The 17,731-nt window shown below is 42.8% G+C and overlaps 1 long non-coding RNA gene across 1 annotated transcript in view; it reads left to right on the top strand.

The window, feature by feature from the left end:
• Positions 1-17,731, top strand: part of LOC138752623 (uncharacterized) — a 93,433-nt gene that overhangs the window by 64,467 nt on the left and 11,235 nt on the right. Inside the window, exon 2 of the long non-coding RNA XR_011350777.1 lies at positions 6,275-6,482. This is a non-coding gene — a long non-coding RNA (uncharacterized lncRNA). The remainder of the gene's footprint in view (positions 1-6,274; positions 6,483-17,731) is intronic.

The following is a 17,731-nucleotide window of genomic DNA, read 5'->3' as shown; positions in this document are numbered from 1 at the left end:
TCGCATGCTCAGGTAGGGGTTTATGTGCTTTAATTATTTTGTGCATTTTTTAAAATTTAGGGCCCCTTTATAACATAAGCTAAAGGCCTGGTACGAGCTTAATGCACCCTTGACTGTCTCTGAGGACTTGTCCTGGACCCATCGTACAAATGCCAGAATGAAGAAAGCACGTCAGCACCTCAACTTACTCTGGAGTTTGCTGAGGTTTGGAATGTCATTGAACACCACGGCAAACTTTTACAGATGTACAGTGGAAAGTGTACTGACTGGCTGCATTGCAACCTGGTGCGAGGGCACCAATAACTTGAGCAGAAAGCCCTACAAACGGTAATGGATGCAGCCCAGTACATCACAAGCAAAACTCTCCCCACCATGGAGAACATCGGAGATCCATACTACCCCAGCACATCACAGGCAAAACTCTCCCCACCATGGAGAACATCGGAGATCCATACTACCCCACCCCACACTCTGTTCTCACTGCTGCCATCAGGAAAGAGCTATAGGTACCACTCATGCCTCCAAGTTCAGGAATAGTTGCTACCCCTAAACCATCAGACTTCTGAACTATAGTCTCATTCAGAGACTCATTTAAGGACTCATTATTTATCTCAGAATATTTACATTTCTTTCATTTGTGTAGATGTTTTTTTTCTTGAGTATAGTTTACAGTTGCCAGTAATTAGAAATTCTACCTGGACCACAGAAAAAAGAATCTCAAGGTTGTATGTGATAATCATGTCTACTCTGACAATAAATTTGAACTTTGAAATCTGGATATTAACAGTAAATCAAGAACTTTGCTGCATTGCTCATATGTATGACAATAAACATTATCAATATCAAACTAAATGGATGGGGCAGTGGACAAAGAGTTCGGAGGAAAACCCTCAACATTGCATCAGACTTCATTTCCCTATCCACTGTGCAGACTCAGGCTCAGAAACAATGCAATTTCTGCCTGTTACTGAGAAGGGTCATTTGAATCCATCAGCAACCCATGTTCCTTTCGTCTACAATATTGGAAATATTAGGTCAAGAGATGTTGTTCCAGAATTCCTTTGTCTCTTGTGTCCATGCCATGGAGTAACATTTGCTCACTGAGTTCTCTTTTGAAATTTAGTTCTCTTCAGCAGAATGGAATTTCAAGGTGAAGTTCAGTGTTGAAATGCTCCCACAACCATGTATTCAGTGCATAATCCAGAAGATTGAGTATTGAGTACAGGAGTCGGGATATTATGGTGAGGTTGTATAAGACATTAGTGAGGCCAAATTTGGATCATTGTGTGCAATTGTGGTCACCAAACCAGAGGAAGGGTACCAGTAGGATTGAAAGAGTGCAGTGAAGATTTACTAGGATGTTGTCGGGTCTTCAGGATTTGAGTTACAGGGAAAGATTAAATAGGTTAGAGCGAATAAGAATGAGGGGAGATTTGATAGAGATTTACAAAATTATGAGGGGTATAGTCAGAGTAAATGAGAGTAGACTCTTTTCACTTAGATTAAGAGAGATAAATATGAGAGGACATGGGTGAAGGGAGAAAGGGGAAAGTTTTAGGGGGAAGAAGTTCCCTTCTTCATTCAGAGAATGGTGGGAGTTTGGAATAATCTGCCAGCTGAGGTGTTAAATGCAGGGTCACTCTTAAGTTTTAAGAATGAATTGGATAGGTACATGGATGGGAGAGGTCTGGAGGGTTACAGAATGGGTGCAAGTCAGTGGGACTAGCGAAATGTTTTGGCACAGACTAGAAGGGCTAAATGGCTTGTTTTTGTTTTGTAGTTTTCTATGGTTCCAAAATGAAAATACAGCACTTCGGAATCAGGTAATTTTTAAGCACCAGTAGCTGTTTGGTCTATCTAACCCAGTGGTTCTCAATTTGTTTCTTTCCACTCACATACCACCTTAAATAATCCCTATGCCATAAGTGCTTTGCAACTAGTAAGAGGTGGCTTAAGGTGGTATGTGGGTGGAAAGACAAACTTTGAAAGCCACTGTTTTAATCGTACCTCATTGACTCGTTATGTGCACGGTTTCAGAACTCCAAAGGAAATGGGCCAATGACAATTTTTCTCAAGCAAAATATTTCAGTCTCAATTGGGTCGAGACCAGTGATTCTTAACTTTCCCTTCCCACTCACACACTTCCTTAAGTAATCCCTTATCACAGGGAATGATTGCATCGGGATTACTTAAAGTGGTATGCGAGTGGGAAAGAAAAAGTTTGAAAACTTATCCCATTGAATGCCATTTTCCCAGGAACAAAGTCGACCGCTATCAAGAAATTATGGTGAAGAATCAAACTCTGAAAGCAAATTACAGTTAATAGAATGGAATTTAGACACAGAGTTCAATGGGAAAATCCTCCCAGGTGTCGTGCATACATCCAAAGCTCACTGAAACTGGGGAAGCAGGAATGATGCAATTTGTATGCCTGAGACATTACTAATTATTCATCATGGAACCAGATACTAAGTTCAAAAAGTCTTTTAGTAATAATTGAATCAAACTAAATATTCCTGACAATGGCTCAGGGACTTTAGGCACCTGGTTGGTCTGTTTATCTCAGTTAGGCACCAATTTGTACACAGTTCAGCTGAGGCATTTCATTGTTACCTCACCCAATGACCTGTCGGGTGCAGTAACAACAAAATGCCTCAGCTGACCAATTTTTAGACTAGATGGATTGTTTCATGAAGCTGACAAATGGGAACATGGGAGGAGATTCAGGCCTCTAGGTCATCTGAGGCTGTTGAATTCATAGCTGATCCATCTTGCCTCTTTTCTCCTGCTTGAGGCCACCTGATAAAAGTCTGAGTTTCAATTAACATTTTGGGTGAAAGGATCCTCGAATCGTTTTGTTGCATTGAGTTACCAGGGAGCTCCCTCCCTGGATGTCTTTACACAAGTGATGCCCTGCAGGGGATGCAACACTGGATCGGACACTGCATTGAAGGCAATCTCCACTTGTTAATTATTTGTGAGCTGCAGAATAGCTCCTCCATAACCTTTGTAATCAAAGTGTCAGCCTGACTCAGTGATCGCCTTGCTTCTATGTCCTTTAGAACTGTTCGATGTACCATTTAAAAATACCCATTGAAAAATTCCATTGTACTTCAACCTTGTTTTGAGTTTACAGGAATTAGTTTTAAATTACTCAATCTTGTAGCTGGGTTCAGAGCACGAGGGAGCAGGCAAGCTCCATTAACAGCAACGATGTGAACTGTAACTTCACTTCAGACACTGAACTCCTGCGTCTCTATTTTTCTCAAAAGTTCCTTTTATTGTCACATAATAATACATTAAAAATTCTAATATGCATGATGCACCTCAACTTCTGCCTGCCGTAAACAATGAGTCACCATTAGTGTTGCCCGGCGCCCCTAACAATAGGAGAAAGAGAAGCAAAAGAGAGTCCCTTCAGGGTTACTGAGTGTCTGTGAATTCGCCTCCAGCCCTCCTGCAGCCACACAGATCCCAGTTCAAATTGCCGGCAACCAGAGCATCAGATCCAAGCCTCTGATAGGATCAGGAAGCCTTCAGCGCCCTTCAGGGGCCCTTCATGTCCTCTCAAATCCCCATTCCCAGACTTGGATCCCATGAGCCAGTCTCCGGAAGCCCACAGCCTGTGTGAGTTGATCGACCGCTAGTCGCCAACAGCCTGCAATCTGTGTGGGTCCTTTGACCGCAAGTCACCATCCTGTAGTAACAAGTAGTTAATCAGAGGGAGGTAGACAAGGGAGGGTGTCATTTGGTTTCCACACACTGACATAGCCATTCATTATTTATTTGACATGGACAATACAATTGCTCCATTGCAGAGGGTAAACACTGATTTCCTTGGAACAGGGGTTCAGAGTCTAACTGTGAACTCTGACACTGTGCTGACCTCTGGCAATAAGCATAACTGACCTCCTGCCCAGTTTCAGCCAACTCCTTATGCTGGTCTTCAACTTTACCCTTTCACCTTTGTTAGTTTTGGATTGCTTTTGTAGTTCTGCACGTAAGTGCTTGTTTTCTCTTTGAAACAGCTTGAGAACTGATTTTCCATGCATTCTTATCTTTCTAGTTAACCTTGTACTCGTGCCCCTCCCCTCATCCTCAACAAAAAGTTCCACAAATAACAGATTCTTGGAAGCAAAAATCCCAAATGGAGGTTCACTGGAGATTGATACAGATCCACACTCTATAAAACATAGCAAAGGACAAAGGTTCAGTGTCCGTGCCGAACATAATGCCAAATGAAATCAAACCTCTTCTGCTCTCACATAATCCATATCCCTCATCTCCCTGTGTGTCTGTCTAAAAGCCTTTTCATCAGGACTGCATATCTGTTTCCACCACTATTCCTGGCAGCCCATTCCAGGCATCGACTACTCTCTCTATACAAAACTTTGAACATTCCTTCCACTCACCTTAAATGCACATCCTGTCATGTTTAACATGAAGTGAGTTGACCCGTCTGTATGCTAATGAGCACATTCCGAGTGGCAAATGGAACTACTGTAAAATCCGGGGTACCCGGCACCTACAGGGATCATAAATGCCAGATATGTGAATTTTCCGGTTGCCTGAAATTCACTCTTACAATGCTTAACTCAGTGGTTCTCAACCTTTTTCTTTCCACTCACATGCCACTTTAAGTAATCCCTATGCTATGCCCTTGGTGCTCTATGATTAGTAAGGGATTGCTTAAGGTGGGATGTGAGTGGGAAGGGAAGGTTAAGAATCACTGCTCTAGGCCCAATTGTTACCAAAATATTTTGCTTGAGAAAAATTGTCAGTGGCCTATTTCCTTTGGTGTTATGAAACCTTGTACATAACGAGTCAATGAGGTACAATTAAAACGGTGGTTTTCAAACATTTTCTTTCCACCCACATCCCACCTTAAACAATCCCTTAATAATCACAGAGCACTGATGGCATAGGGATTACTTAAGGTGGGATGTGAGTGGGAAGGGAAGGTTGAGAATCACTGCTCCAGACCCAATTGTTACTGAAATATTTTGCTTGAGAAAAATTGTCACTGGCCCATTTCCTTTGGAGTGATGAAACCGTGCACATACCGAGAGTTAATGAGGGACGATTAAAACAGTGTTTTTCAAACTTTTTCTCCCCACTCACATGCCACCTTAAGCAATTCCTTACTAATCTCAGCACCAATGGCACAGGGAATACTTAAGGTGGCAAGTGAGTGGAAAGAAAAAGGATGAGAACCACTGGCTTAACCAACACACCAGCATTATGAATAAACAGTTTAAAAGACAGAACACAGTCCAAAATGTAATTTGAAAAAAAAATCAGTATTGTAGTCCTTCATTATGTAAAGTTCACTTTAATCAGGTGACTTACAAAATTTAAATTTAAATTTGAACCCCAGTTGCTGGTGCGGTAACAGCATGGAACTAACCGCTATTTTAACTATGCTGGCATCATAATTAAATTACCCACATTGACAGAAATATCCTTACTAATAAGCTTAATAGATTTATATTCAGATTTATTGTTGGAGTACATACATGACATCACATACATCCCTGAGATTCCTTTTATCTGCAGGTCAGACAGAATTACTACTAATTGGTAGTGCAAAAAAAAACTGTACACAGTGCATACTGTAAACAAATAAAGAACTGTTAACAGATAATGAATGTAGACAAATTGACTGTGCCACACAGGGAGATTCAAAACATCAATGAAGTGCCAAATAAGAATCCTTAAAATAAGTCCCTGATTGAGTTTGTTGTTGAGGATTCTGATGGTGGAGGGGTAGCAGCTGTTCCTAAACTTGGTGGTGTGACGCTTGTGGCACCTAAACCTCTTTCCTGATGGCAACAGCGAGAACAGAGCATGTGCTGGGTGGGGTGGATCCTTGATGATTTCTGCTGTTGTCCAACAGCAGCGTTCCCTGTAGATGTTCTCGATCCAAGAGGATCAATAGACTGTGATGCCCTGGGCTGTGTCAACTACCTTTTGGAGGGCTTTACGCTCAGGGGTATTGGTGCCCCTATCCCAAACCATGATAAAGTTGATCAGCACATTTTCCACCACATATCTGTAGAAATTTGCCAGGGTTCCTGGTGTCATACCAAACCTCCACAAACTCCCGAGGAAGTAGAGGCACTGACGTACTTTCTTCATGACGCCATTGGGTTGTTGGGTCCAGGAAAGATTCTCCCGGATAGTGAATCCCAAGAACTTAAATTTTCTATCTCCTTTCTACTTTTTTCAGTCCACATAAAGGATCTCAAATTGAACCATCTGCTTCCCTCCACAGATGTTCCCTGACGCACTGAGTTCCTCCAGCAGCTCAATTATTTTCACCCATCTGTGGCCTCTGGTGCCTCCCTGGGACCATTCAAGGCAGATATGTACCCATTCCCCAGAGTGGGACTAGATCACCTACAGCTCTCGCTTGAGTGTGTGAGAGCCCACACTGAGAATCATTTTAACTCCGTGCCTTGCAGAGGCGGCAAAGGTTTCAGGTATGGCTGCCCCCTTGATATTCTTTAGAGGAAATGTGTGAAGTGCATTGATCTCTCAAATTGACCTTTCTTCAGCTAATATCTACCTGTGGAGCAGGAACATGATGTGGTAGTACAGATTCTATCACCAATGTGTATATGTATAGATTGTAGTGTAGGATGACTGTGATTGGCTGAGTAGCCACACCTACTGGCAGGTCTTAAAGGATTGCTCCTAGCCAGACCAGGTCATTCTGGACTGGTCGACCTACATGTGATATGCTCCAGTCTTTTAGTTAATAAAAGCCTTGGTTTGGATCAACAAGTCTTTGGTTCTTTCGATGTGCTCTACACATGACACCAGCACAACCATTGGTAAATTTTGGGTCTCCATATCCTTTGTGAGATTTTTAAATGTCTGCTGATAATAATATGGGAAGTTTAATTTTAATTTTGAAATACAGCACGCTAACAGGCCCTTCCAACCCAGGAGCTCACACTGCCCAAATACACCAAGTGATCAATTAACCTTCTGGTCCCGCACATCTTTGGGACGCGGGAGGAAACCAGACCATCCAGAGGAAACCCACGCATGTCATGATGAGAATGTATAAACGCCTTACAGACGGCGTGGGTTTCAAACCAGGGTCGCTGGGTGTTGTGCTGACCATTGTACAGTTTGTTTCTGGATGGATCCTTGGCAGTACGAGGCTGGTTTTTGTTGGAGAGGAATTTCTAAAGGAATTTCTCCTTCCTGCTCTCTCAGTGACAAGGAACCCAGCATCCACTTTACCCATCCTGTCTGTCGATGTTTGGAGGTAACAGCTCTGAATCCTGCATCAGTATGGTTGGCGTACTGGTTAGTTCAACGGCTTTACAGTTCCAGTGATCGGGACTTGGGATCAAATCCCACAGTGTATGTAAGGAATTTGTACGTTCTCCTCGTATTGGCGTAGGTTTTCCCCAGGGGCTCTGTTTTCCTCCCACCATTCGAAACGTATTAGGGGTGTAGGTTAATTGGGTGTAAATTGAGCAGCACGGACTTGTGGGCCAAAATTGCCTGCTACTGTGCTGTATGTCTAAATTTAACATTTTAAATTTAAATCACTGGATCTAACGGGCACAGCAGATCTCAAACAATCATGAGTGTGAGGGATAGAGATAGAGAGAGAAATGATGCGGAGGAGGGGAGGGGTGAAAGAAGAGAATGAGAAAGCCTGGAAAGAAACGAGGAAAAAGAGTAGGTGAGGGAGTGGAAAATATGGGTGATGAAGAGTGAGAGAGTTGGGGGTGGGGTGTAGTCTGGGCCATGAGGAGAAAGTGGAAGTGAGAAAATTGACATGAGGGAATGGAGAGCAAGAGATGAGGAGAGCAGGAGTGGGGGACTAAGAATAGGGCAGGAGAGGGGACAGAGTGGATGTAGAATGGTTGTTTCTCATGGTGCAAGAATCTAGGACAAGAGGGCAGAACTTCAGGATTGAATGGTATCTGTTTAGAACAAAATGGTGTCGGAATTTCTTAAGACAAAGAGTGGTAAATCTATGGAATTTGTTGTCTCAGGCAATTGTGGAGGCCAGGTCATTGGGTGTATTTAAGGCAGAGATTGATAGGTTCTTGAATAGCTAGGGCAGCAAAGGTTATGGGGAGAAGGCCAGGCAGTGGGGCTGAGTGGGGAAATGGATCAGCTCATGATTAAATGGTGGGGCAGACTCGATGGGCTAAATAGTCTATTTCTGCTACAATATCTTATAGTCATATGGGACACATTAGGAAAGGAGGACAGAGTCAATGAACTTGAAAGAAGACACATGCTAAAATAAAATGTTAATGTTTAGCAAAGCACTGCCTCCCAGACAAATGCTGATACGCAGTGCAGGCCCTTTAAGGCAGGGCAAGGAGAGACTATAGAAAGTGATAAGCATGTTTTGATTTGCCATTTCATGGAAATGGGTCTCCAAATCCTTTTATGTTGCAGTTATGGATTGCATGGTTTTTTGTCTCGAGTTGCATGCTGATTGCCCACTTCCTCCCATTACCCTCTGTGGATGAACAGAGAGCCCTTGGGGTTTAAATCCATACATCCTTCAATGTCACCGTACTGGTTGATAGGATAGTTAAGAAGGCCTATAGGATCCTAGGCTTCATTAATAGGGAGATTGAGTTCAGGAGTAGAGAGGTCATGATGCAACTCTACAAATCTCTCATGAGACCACACTTGGAGTATTGTGTTCAGTTCTAGGAAGGATGTGGAAGCTATGGAGAGGGTGCAGAGGAGATTTACCAAGATGTTGCCTGGATTGGAAATGCAGTTTTATGAGGCAAGGTTAACAGCGCTGGGACTTTTTGGAGCATAGAAGGATGAGAGGAGACGTTACAGAGGTATACAAGATAATGAGAGGCATAGATAGGGTGGAAACCAGTGCCTATTTCCCAGAGCATGAATGGCAAGCACCAGAGGATATATGCACAAAAGTTAGGGGAGATATCAGAAGTAAGGATTTTACACAGAGAGCTGTGGGTGCCTGGAATGCCTGGCCAGGGGTGGTGGTGGAAGATGAAACATTGGGGGAATTTAAGAGACTCTTAGACAGGCATATGGATGAAGAAAAAAATAGCGGGTTACGGGGTAGGGTGGGTTTAGTACTTTATTTATTTTTTGGGATCTTTGGGTTGGTACTACATTGAGGGCCAAAGGGCCTGTACTGTGCTGTAGTGTTCTAGGAACCGGACCCCATCCTCTTCCTTTTGAGCCAACAGAACTTTGGTTACTTCAATGAAGGCTGGGTTTAGAGGTGGGTTCTTTATTCCTTTGGAAGCTCAAGGCATTGATACCTGTATTAATCCAGTGTTAACCTATGGTGGTGAGAACTGCTGGAAGGTGGATGGTGGAAGGTGGGAAATTGAACCCCATCACTGCACCCACCACCCTATTGCTACCTGTGGCAATGGATATGGAGGCATTCAACTGCCCCACGACAAAAATGGGACAATTAATATCTACATTTTAATTTATGGTCACCTGATTAGACTAATGTGCATCAAGCATTTAGTCATGCATGAGACTGTGAAACTGCTCTTTTTCTTGGTGTGCTTCCACTGGGCGAAAGCTACATTACCTCTTCCTCTGCCAGAGGAGATGACAGACAGCAATAAGAAACAGATTCCCAGTTTTCACAGATACCAACAGGGTTCTTCTCTTTGTTTTCCACCCCCTTTCGATTGCCGCATGACGGATGTGCCAGAGCTGATCTGGGATGACTGCTATTAACCTGCATTTCCACTCACACCTCACCTGAGCCTTAACAAACACAGCTGAATGTTTCAACTGTTTAGGGACTCTGAATTGGACCTATTCTAGAGTTCCTCAACAAGTCAAACCCTTATAGTTAATCTGTTATTTGTCTCCTAGTATTTTCACATCGGGGAGATTTCAAAGAATTACATATTTAAATATTTTAGTTACTTTCTTGAATAGATAAACTATGAATAATCACTATTTAGAGCCAACCATGAAGGAGATACAAAGCAGATTAAACACTAATTTAATTTTAAATGAAGCATGTTTTATTCTGTGGAGTAAATTATAATTTTATAAAGAATTTCCAAGACAATTTTCACACATGAGAGAAACAAGTCTAAGTCAGGTTTCAGATATATTGTCAGAGAACTTACATGACATCACATACAACCCTGAGATTCTTTATCCTGCGGGCCAGGCAGAATTTCGACTAGCAGTGTTGGTTAACTGTACTCGAGAAGAAAGAAATGTTTACAAATCCTAGTTGGCTTCGGATGATGGTGGCGCGGCAGTGGCTGCAGTGGCTTCTCCAAACCTGATGCTACTGCAATGGTTAAGGAAGGTGCCATGCAACAATTCTTAAATGATGAACATTGGATGGTGGAGTGCTGTGGAGCTGTGAAAATGAGTGAACCGCAAAGTAAGGTACAGACCTTCGGATGAAAGCTGCGGGGCTGCTGTGGGGATCGGGCCTCTGTTGTGGGGAACGAGGCCTCCAGACTTCGACGTTGTTTGCCGACAGTGGCCAAGGCTGAGAAGCCGGGGGAGTTATGCGGAGGTGTGCCGGAGCGGGCTGCGTCATGCACCTGGCTGGGAGGATCTGTAAGTCAGTGTGTTCTGCAGTGGAAGTGTCGGGGAGCCCAGAGCAGCCACGTTGAGTGCCTGGCCCAGTCGTCCTGGAGATTATGCCGTCTTAGAGAGCAGGGCCCTGCAGCAGATGGTAGGGTCGGTAAGGAGGTTGTTAGGACTCTTTATCGTTATTGTGCCGAGGCTTGCGGGCCCGTATGGACGTGTTAACCGTGCAGCAGTTCTTCATCTCAAGCTAATAGACTTTTTTAAAATCTAAGTCTACGGAAATGTAATTGCTCCACTATGACTACTGTCTAGATTCTTTTAATCTTTTGCTGTATTGTTTGCATTGTTTTTTATTCATTGAGTAGGTGCGTTTCAGTCTAGTGTAGTGTTTTCCACTTTTGTTTTGTCCGGTGCAGGAATGGTGTTGTCTTGTGCTGTTTACAATGAGTAATCTTGTGATGGTTTGGAGCAATGTTATCTCATTTATTACTGTTATACAGTCTGGTCTTAAATGACAATAAAAGTATTATATCATATCAAATGAAAATACATATAAAAAAAGAGCCAATGCAGAAAATAAATATTCAGTCATAAATAATGAGGAAAGTAAGAGTCCTTAAATGAGTCCCTAAATGAGTCCGTCATTCAGGAATCCGAGGGCTGAGGGGTAGCAGTTATTCCTACAGTAAAATCCCCATTATCTAGAATTCAAGCCACCGGCAGCCTCAAACACTCAGCAAAAAAAATAAATAGGTAAAGAATACAAAAGTTTAAAATTGGCAGCCCCCTAGCGATCAGTTCACGCAATCTCGAGCAATCAGAAAATCCACTCATCCGGCATCTACCAATCCCCATAGGGGTTTTACTGTACTAACAGAAACATAATAATGAGTTGCAGATGAACAAGTTGCATTAAGAGAAAAAAATTCTCTGAGCAGAGATCCTTCTTGCAATGAGCCTGAGGAGTGGATTCTGTGTCTTCTTCTCTGCCACTCCTAACAATCTTTGCTAACTTCTACTATTGATCTTGTTTTAATACCCAACATCTGCAGGTGATGCTTTGGAAATACATTGATCCTGCTTCCCTTGATCAGGTCAAGAGCATGGGCAAAGGGTGTGAGTGAGTTTTAAACTATTTACAATGAGCATCTTGATCCTTGGACACTTTCTTCCTGCTGAAAACCTGAGGTTAGCATTAAACATCCTGTGTGTGTCCATCACATACCCTGCTAGATAGATTCATGAATGAGCGGCCAGGGTAGCGATTATCGCATCTCTGCTACTGTGCCAGTGACCCAGGGTTCGAATCTGGTGCTGTCTGGAAGGAGCTTGTACATTCACCCCATAGCTTTCCTCCATGTGTTCTGGTTTCCTCCCACCCTTCAAAATGTATGAGGTTGTAGGTCAATTGGGCGGCTCGAGGTCCGAGAGGGCCTGTTACCATTTAAAAATTTAACACTTAAAAATACATATCTCCAAAATATTTGGAATTGATAAATTGAGACTGAATGTACCTCACGATCTGGATGAAATGCCTCTGTCACAGTTAAGCTGCATTCTCGTTAAGATGCTGCTCAGGGGAATTTCCTGCAGCTGATCAATGCTGTCGTTTATTTTTAACAATTGAAAAATAAAACCACATCACCAGTTTTATTGCACACCAATCCCCTTTCCGATCGTGTCCTTGCCAAAACGCACAAAATTTATACCTTTCTGTTGGGATGATGGCTGAGAAAGCTAGGGGTGGCTGTAGTGAAAAACCTTCATGATCAGTCAAGAAAACAGTTGTTGGCCAATTAGCAGCATGTTCCCTTGATCTATTTGTTTGAGTTGATAACCGGTCAGTAAAGCCAATACACAGTCACCCATTAGTTGTCCAGCAATTAAAATTAAGGTGACCCTTAAATGCACCACAATATTGCACTAGCGTAAAAGTCCTGAACTTCACCTGGATCCCCAAGTCTCGACATCAGGCTCCATCCTGCCAAAGCAACCACAATCTATTTGTAAATAAAATGCAACTTTGCATTATTATTTTACAATTGTACATCTTCCAAAAATGGCATTTCATCTCCAGTGAACTGTGAGGTTGTTCACACCCATGAAATATTAATAGTTCCTTCCCACTTTTGCATTACATGCCCTTCATGGCTTTAGAATGATACAAATCTGTACAAAAGCTTGAATAATCGAGACTTTTTAAACCCCAGTTATAGAAAATGAATGTAGATTTAATGCTCGCAATTAAGGATAAGGAATAAAGAAGAGCATGTGGAAAATATTAGAAATTAATATCTGAAGAATTGCTGCCTGAATTCAGTAAAAACACAATGCTGGAGAAATTCAGCAAGTCGAACAGCATATAGCAAAGATAAAGGTGCATAACCAACATTTCAGGCTTGAGCCCATCATTAAGGAATGAGCTAAATGTTGGCAGGTGCCCAAACAAAATGGTAGGGGTGGAGACCAGGAGGAGGAGCCCAATCCCACAGGCAAAAGGTAGTAGGTGGATAAGGGAGGGAGGGCACAGCAGCAAATTGGGGGAGAGGGGAGGATGGCTCTGTGAATGGAGAGAAAAGGGGGAGGAAAGAAGACAGAGGGTTGGGGAAGAGAGGGAGAATGGGAGGGGGGGTTAAAAGAAACTCAAAACGTCAGTGTTAATGCCATTCGGTTGGAGAGTGCCCAGATAGAATATTAGGTGTTGCTCCTTGATATCACATAAAGAAAAGAGCATCATATGCACATTCTTTATGGTTAATGCCAACAGACCAGTCACCCTAGGTCTGAATAATTATCAGGACTTGCAGCTAATCTCTATAAACAATGAGATCAGGGAGAAGAAAATGTCCAAGAGGATCAATAGCGACATCCTGCTTGATCACAAATAAGGTCAGGCTCGAGGACATGTACTCTGGATGCTTTGATGACACAGTTGGGTGCATTGGAAATTTCAAATACCACATAACTAGAGACTCAGAATGCAAACCAATCATCTTTGCTCCACAGGAGGTGGCAATCGAGCTGAAAGAAAGGCTAGAGTAGGAGTTCGAAGAAAAACGAATGATAGCCAAAGTGATTGAGCCAACTGACTGGGTGAACTCCATTGTATTAAAGGAAAAAGTGTATGGCCACCTGAGGATATGTCTGGATCCCAAAGACTCAAACCAAGCAATCAAAAGGGGTCACTATCCAACACCAACGCTGGAAGACATCACTTCTGAACTAACGGGATCCAAAATCTTTAGCAAACTAGATGCAAAGAATGGATATTTAAACGTGAATCTGGATGAAGAATCTACACTGCTAACAATGGTCAATACTTCATTCAGCCAGTACAAGTTCCTGTGATTACCTTTTGGCCTAAAGATGAGCCAAGACATCTTCCAGCAAAAGATAGATGAGACCTACAGGGGATCCAAGGGTGTAGTCAGCATCACAGATGACACCCAGATCTTTGGCAGAGATGGGAAAACTCACAATCTCCACCTACATGAGGCCATGGAGAGAACAAGAGGGGCTGGCATCAAACTCAATGCAGACAAATGCATCATTAAGGTGGAGGAGTGCCAGTTCTTCCGAACGGTGAACACAACTGAAGGGGTCAGGCCAAGCCCAGAGAAGATAACAGCCAGTGCTGAAATGAAACACCCAAAGGACATAAAGGAACTAAGAAGCTTCCTCGGCCTGGTCCAATATATGAGTTCCTTCATCCCACACATGTCAGACCCCACAGCCAACCTCAGAGTTGCTGAAAGAGGATGTGGAATTTCTGCGGTCACCATCACATCAACAAACTGTCGACAAGCTTAAGGAAGTGGCCTGCAGAGAAATAGAACTGAGCTACTATGACAGAAAAATAGCTGTCACATTACAAGTAGATGCTTCCATCAGGGCCCTGGGGGCAGCATTGGTGCAGGAAGGAAAACCGATAACCTTTGCCTCAAAACCCCTGACAACAGCAGAGACCCAATATGCCAATATTGAAAGGGAGCTGTTGACAGTCGTATATGGATGAGAAAAATTCCACAAATTCCTCTATGGGAGACAGTTCGTGGTAGAGAGTGATTATCGCCCTCTGGAACACATCCAGAAAAAGAACCTCAGCAAGGCACCAGCCAGACTACAGAGGCTACTCCTCCGGCTCTAATGTTATGACTTTACCTTGAAGTATAGGCGAGGGAAGGAAATGGTGCTTGCTGATGCTTTGTCACGTGTTTCCCCAAATGAAAAATATGAAATGAAAGGCATGGAAATCAAGGTACATCACCTCTTCAATGTGACCAGTATCAAACTAAATCTGATTAAAGAAGAAACCACAAAGGACGAGGTGCTGCAGCTGCTCTCCCAACAGGTGATGACACCAGAAAGGATAAAACAGGTACAGCCTACAATACACCAGTATTGTTCTGTCAGGGACGACATATCCCTGGAGAATGGTATACTGTTGGCAGGGTCTCGGCTGATAATACCAGAGACAATGAAAAAAGAAATTCTCCAGAAAATACACCAAGGCCAGATGGGAATGGAGAAATGCAAATTTAGATCAAAGTCAGCCATTTACTGAGAGGCAAGTATAATGACATTGAAAACATGGTGGCTACATGTCCGGCGTTCCAGAAATACACAACAAAAAGAGATGATACCCGTGGAAATACCTGCCAGGCCATGGCACACAGTGGGACCAGACCTATTCTCAGAAAACGAAGAATGGTATCAGATTGTGTCGTGCTACTACTCCAAATTTCCCTTCACAAGGAAAGTGAAGGACCTGAAAGCATCGACCATCACTGCTACAGCACGTGTGCTCTTCTCAGAGCAGGGGAGACCCAAACAAGTTTTATGTGACAATGGGACCCAATTCACGTTGCGTGAATTCAGAGAAATAGCTGTAGAATATGGGTTCACCATCATTACTTCATCACCATATTACCCCAAGGGCCATGGATTAATTGAGAGGCATGTACAGGCAATTAAACACACTCTCACAAAGTGTCGAGAGACAAAGGAAGATCCCTATCTCGCTCTCTGTCACTGTGAGCCACACCTTTGAGAGCCGACATGAAATCCCCAGCAGAGCTTCTGAATGGCAGAAAGTACAAGTCAATCCTGCCAAGCAAAATCCATCCACCAGACGACCAAGAGGAAATAAGAAGAAAGTTGACTAACATACAAGTGGGAAGTCGCCAACATTACAATAAACAGGCACAAACGCTACCAGAACTCTTCAGAGGGCAGCATGTGCATGTTCAAGAGCCAGTGATAAAAACCTGGAGCCCAGTAAAGATTGTTAGAAAAGCTGAGACTCCAAGGTCGTACATCATTGAGACAGAATCTGGCAGGCAGCTGAGACGAACAGGACCCACTTTCGTCCAACACCAGATCTGACACAGAAAGCACCAGAAGCACCAGCAGCTTCTAAAAATCCAACAACTTGTGAAGGAATGAGAGTAGAAACCACAACCAACAACACCGTGATAACTGAACAGCAGGCAACAAGAGAACTGAGGCAAACAACACCATCACCCACAAGCGTACTAACACCACCGAACCAAACAGATGCAACAAGGTCTACGAGGTGGAGAGGCAACATCCTACCACCAGTGCGATTCCGCTGAAAAGAATATAGAACCACGAATATGTAAATAGAATAGTTAATTCTTAAAATGGCAATTGCAGATAAAGAAGCAGTAACGATTTATTTTTAAGAAACCTTAAGTTGTAATAAATCTTTAAAATGTTAATTTTTTTTTAAGAAGGAGGGATGTTATATACTGAGGAAACCTGGGACTATTTTATGTTAGAGCATGAACACTAACATCGTAAGAGCCACATCACACTTGAGAGTAGTGCATGCGCGGTGAGTGACATTGTATCTACACGCAATCATGTAGCCTGATGTGAGTAAAGAAAAGTTCTGTAAACTTACAAGCCTTTATTAAGACTTCAGATGGTACAACCCGGACACAACAGTGGGTTACTTGTCCTCAGAAAAGTAAGTCACCATGGCCAGCTTCTCCACGTTAAAAAGACCCAGGGAGGGCGGCATGAATGGCATAGCAGTGAGCACAATATTGTAACAGCACCAGGGATTGAATCCCATGCTATCCATAAGGAGTTTGTCTGTACTTCCTGTGTCTGTGTGGGTTTTCCCCAGGGGCTCCAGTTTCCTCCCACCATTTGAAATGCACCGGGGGTTGTAGATTAATTGAGTGTAATTGACCGTCACAGGCTCATGGGCTGAAAGGACCTGTAACTGCACTGTATTGCCATATTTATAAATTGACATCTACTTTCCATGGAGTCAAAAATACAAAGTTGGTACTTCATGTTATGAAGACCATATGGAGGAAAGTAGTGTCTTAACGTAATCAGCCTGTTTATTTTTCCAGGAAAGCTGACGTTGTCAGTTTATTTCATCTCATTAGGTTAGGATACCTTTGGTTTTATTGTCATGTGCATCCAACAGCACCCTTTTGCATGTCATACATCCATGTAACTCTGTGTTTGGATAACAGAGGAGGGGCATGGTATGCGTGGTAATGGTGCTCTACAAACAAAGATGTTTTCCAATCAATCACACTGGGAATACATAGACTGATTGACACTATGAATGTTGAGCATTGAGCTGTGTTTTGACTTTCGAATTTATTTTTGAATGAAATTTACCTTTGAAATAAATAAAAATGTTCAGTAGCATCAATGGAATGAAGAATTGAATTACAGTAAAAGCCCCGTTGTCTGGAATTCAAGCAACTGGCAAAAAAAATTGCGGAAAATAAATAGGTAAAAAATAAATACAAATGTTTAAAATCGGTGGTCCCTAGCAGTCACTTCGCCAATTCACACCACACGCAACTGGTAAATTCACTTATCTGGCATCTACCAATCCCCATAGATGCCAGGTACTGGTGGTTTACTGTATTTGAGTTCCACCCATGCAATATCTTCCCTGTTGTATAATCTCTCTCCCAGAATGGCATTTCTAATGGTATCCACACATCCCTGCTCTTTTAATCGCTAATACTTTGTTTATTATATTACGTTCACACTCTTGCATAGGTCCATATTTCTTGTGTAATCAAGTTGGTGTAGCGGTTAGTGCAACATTGTTGCAGCATCAGCCAGCGGGACTAGGGTTCGAATCGTGTGGTATCTGTAAAGAGTTTGTACATTCTCC

The sequence above is a fragment of the Narcine bancroftii genome, chromosome 2 (genome assembly GCF_036971445.1).
Source record: "Narcine bancroftii isolate sNarBan1 chromosome 2, sNarBan1.hap1, whole genome shotgun sequence".
Classification (NCBI taxonomy): Eukaryota; Metazoa; Chordata; class Chondrichthyes; order Torpediniformes; family Narcinidae; genus Narcine; species Narcine bancroftii.
The sequence above is the reverse complement of the archived record's forward strand: the minus strand, read 5'-3'. Positions and strand labels throughout refer to the sequence as shown.